At 35.0% G+C, this 4,260-nt stretch overlaps 1 pseudogene; it reads right to left on the bottom strand.

The window, feature by feature from the left end:
• Nucleotides 1–470: 470 nt before the first annotated feature.
• On the bottom strand, nt 471–1,482 carry LOC141397833 (retinol dehydrogenase 13 pseudogene; annotated as a pseudogene).
• Nucleotides 1,483–4,260: the final 2,778 nt, after the last annotated feature.

Here is a 4,260-nt window from a genome sequence, read left to right as displayed (position 1 = left end):
AATCATATTTTTTTCTCTGCGTGCAGCCGACAAATTTATGTATGTGTTAGTAAATCAGAGTTGTATTTGAAGACAAACTGTCTGGTGTAAACGCCTAGTTAGGTAAGCTGTTTAAAAACAAAGCCACATCTCGTCAAACAAAAATAACGCATTACAAAACGCTGATACTACCCGTGCTGATGTATGGTTCCGAAGCTTGGGTACTTGCGCAAGACAGTGCTTGGTGTGTTTGAGAGAACGGTTCTTCGAAAGATCTACGACGTCGACGTCGTATAAACCACGAGCTGTATCTGCTATACAAGTAATGGCAAAAAAGTTACAAAATCCCAAGTCAATTGCCAGTTTACCGGTGAGAGACTAAGTTGAGAGGTTAGGGTTTCTCATGTGCATCATGACTCTCTGACTCACAATGGCACCATGGAAACTTTTCTAATGTATTTCTGTACTCATTCTGCTACAACAACAACTAATTTACCTTTAGAAAAAGCAAGTAATATTTATTGATATATTTAATTCAAGCATTTACATATAATTTTCCTTAGAATCTGTACTCTTTCCAACACATTCACTTTAATCCTACCATTTTTTCACTTTCCTTCCACAACCATTCCGCCATTTCATCATCTAACGCTCTCTTGGATAATTTTCCCGGTTTCATATTATGATAATATTGACCCGTTTCACCTTCTATGTCTGGATCAATGGCTGCAAAAATTGTTGTTTGGGCGCCACCTTTAGCAGTACGCAAGAGTAACGCACCAAACATGGAAAACGCGCCCTTAACAACAGGATCATGACGTGCAATATCGGTTTGTATCGAACCAGGATGTAGGCAATTTATTGTGACGCCAGTTCCCTGTAACATTTTAGCCATGTGGCGAGTAAACAATACATTGGCCAATTTACTCTGACAATAAGCATCGAATTTGTCGTAACTTTTCTTGCTGTGCAAATCATCCTTTTTGATTTTTCCCATGCGATGAGCCATTGATGCGACAACCACAATTCGGCTAGGCGTCGAGGTTTTAAGTTTATCCAGTAAAAGATTGGTTAGCAAGAATGGTCCCAAATGATTAACGGCAAATTGTTGTTCATAACCATCAACAGTATAGCCGAGGGGTGTGGACATAATACCAGCATTGTTAATTAAAATATCCAAACGTTCTACTTCTTGGGTAAATGTTTCTGCAAAATCTCTTACCGATTGCAGCGATGACAAATCTAAGCTACGATTGAAGACATTTGTATTTCCACTTTGTTCAATAATTTCTTTGCGTGCTTCTTCACATTTTTCATAGTTTCGACAGGCCATGTAAATGTGGCCTCCACGTTTAGCCAATTCTAAGGCAGTTTCTTTGCCAATGCCGGTATTACAGCCAGTTATCAGTACCACCTTGCCATCTATGCGTGTTGCTTTGTCGTACATTGGTCCATCCCTCCACTTGCGATACATGATAATTCAAAATTTATGAAACCCCTATAATAACACAATTAATACGCTTGAAGCAAAAATACAAACTAAATTATTATTCAGCATATTTGTTTTATTTAATCTATAAAAACTATATCTGATCACTTTATTCGATAACGATAACAATTGAAATGAAGGTACATATATATGTACAATGTACATTAGGGTTATGCTATTTTGAGGAGTTTTTACCTATGATTAGATAAAATCTTAATTATAAGGTGATACAACAAAAAACAGCTCACACACAAATTCATTTGAAAAATTTTCTATATGTATATAACTGAAAATAAGCTTTGGAGGCACACGAAATAACCAAAATGGCACAACCTTTAGTCTCTCACTAAATTTATCACCATGCATATATATCATTTAATATATAATATTATTTCATATATAATATCAATTAAAAGTGGTTTGTGCGGGAGCTTTTTCAATATTTAAATGGAATAAAAGTTATTATAGTTAATAATAGGCAAAAGGTCATTCATTCGTTCCATAGAAAATCATTTTTTGATAAAATTTATTTTATTAATTTCATAGTATTTTTTCAAAAAAAGTTTTGTGCGTGACCCTTTTTATACCCTACACCACACAGTGGTAAGGAAATTATGTCTTTGTGCATTTGTATGTAACATACGAAAGGAAACGAAATAGACCCATAGTTCCTTTTGGGGATATACATATAATCACTTTCTGAGTCGATTTATGCATGTCCGTCCGTCTGTCTGTCTGTCTGTCTGTCCATGTATTTTTGTTCGCAACGTACAGGTCAAATTTTTTGTCCGATTCAGCTGAAAATTGGGGACTACAACTTTTTTAGCCATAGGAAGAACGCTATTGCTTTTGGTGAAAATCGGTTCAGACTTGGATATAGCTCCCATATATATTTTCGCCCGATTTCACGTATTTGCTGCACCAAGCACGCTATATACGTCCAATTTTGATGAAATTTTGAATGTGTGACTGAATTTGGTCTAAAAATAAATGTGCCAAATTATATCAAAATCGGTTCAGATTTGGATATAGCTCCCATATGTATGTTCGCCCGATTTCACGTTTGTGCTGCACCAATCACGCTATATACGTCCGATTTTAATGAAATTTGGAATGTTTGACTGAATTTGGTCTAGAAATAAGTGTGCCAAAATATGTAGAAATCGGTTCAGATTTGGATATAGCTCCCACATATATTTTCGGCCGATTTCACGTATTTTCTGTACCAAACACGCTATATATTTCCGATTTCGATGAAATTTGGAATGTGTGACTGAATTCAGTCTAGAAATAAATGTGCCAAATTATATCGAAATCGGTTCAGATTTGGATATAGCACCCATATATATTTTCGGCCGATTTCGCATATTTGCTGCTCCAAACAATGATATTTGGAACATGTTACTGAATTCGGTCTGGAAATAAATGTGCCAAATTATATCAAAATCGGTTTAGATCTGGATATAGCTCCGATTTATATTTTACATATTCACAGTGGTGTAGGGTATCATATAGTCGGCCCCGCCCGACTTTGATCCTTTCCTTACTGGTTTAAATTACAATTGAATAATCGTTACTTTAGTCATTAATAGGCAAAAGTTCATTCATTCTTGCTACAGGAAATAATTTTTGAGAAAAAATGTCAAAAGGTCATAACCCTAATGTACATACAGTGGCTAATGTACATACTACGTTCAATTCATTCATTTGCGATCATATAAAGTACATATTGCTCATTTATTCAAAGAGTGGAATAACTCAAAAAATGAGTTGGCAATTTCAATTTTGTTTTCTACGACATCTAAATCTATCTATATATCGTCACCATAAATGCCCGAAGCCGTAACCCACAAAACCAAAACTTTACAGGAGAAGCAAAAAACGTTATAAACTTAAAAACTGTTTTATGGAATATTAATCTTATGAAGGCGAGTATATGGGATATTATCGATCATATACGAAGGGGAATAAGTAGTGAAAACAAAACCGCTGAAGTGCTCAGTTCTGAGATCCTCCATTAGAACAAAATCGGCAATATTATCCCGTTTTCCGAAATGCCATTTCTTGAATAGGATCGTTGTTTTTGAACGCGGAAGCTTGAAATTTTGCCAGAGCATGTATTTTAGCTTTATGTATCAGATTACGTCAAAAAAGGAATTTTGATTTTCATGTCGGTTACGTCTTCGGGCATTTATGGTGACGATATATAAAAAAGGATGATGTTAGTTACTACGCTTATAACTCCAGAACGGCTGAACAGATTTTGACAATTTGCACCAATTCGGAATGGTCTCATGGCCGAAAAGGATAAAACCTGAAAAATCGCGAAAATCTGCGAAAAATTTCCAAAAATATTTTTTGAGGAATGTCAATTTTTCCCCACATTTCTCTCGAGCTTTTGCGTTCGGAGTATATCGTGTCACTTTTTTTACAGTTTCTTGGCGAAAATGCTGTATGCACCACATGCTATTGACTTCTTAAAAGATCTCTATGTCAATTTTTAAAAGTTCTTTAAAATTGTTTTATTTAATTAATAAATGTCAGTTTTCATTTTATTCAAACAATTCTTTGTGCAAATTAATTGCGAAAAGTAATTTAATATTAGCAGCTTCAATTGATGTTACCATTCTCTGGATTGTTATTTATGGAAAATCTAATAGGAAGTAAGCAGGAACGCTGGCAGAATGTAACGGATGTTTTCAAATCACTTCGAAGTTAATATTATTAAAGAACGCGGATTGAACCTGATATTAACCGACCGTTCTATTGATTTGCCCAGCAAAAAGTTTGCC

This window comes from Musca autumnalis, unplaced genomic scaffold (assembly GCF_047663935.1).
Source record: "Musca autumnalis isolate F117 unplaced genomic scaffold, ASM4766393v1 scaffold_3, whole genome shotgun sequence".
NCBI classification, from domain to species: Eukaryota; Metazoa; Arthropoda; class Insecta; order Diptera; family Muscidae; genus Musca; species Musca autumnalis.
Note: the sequence above shows the minus strand (reverse complement) of the source record. Positions and strands in the feature narration are given on the sequence as shown.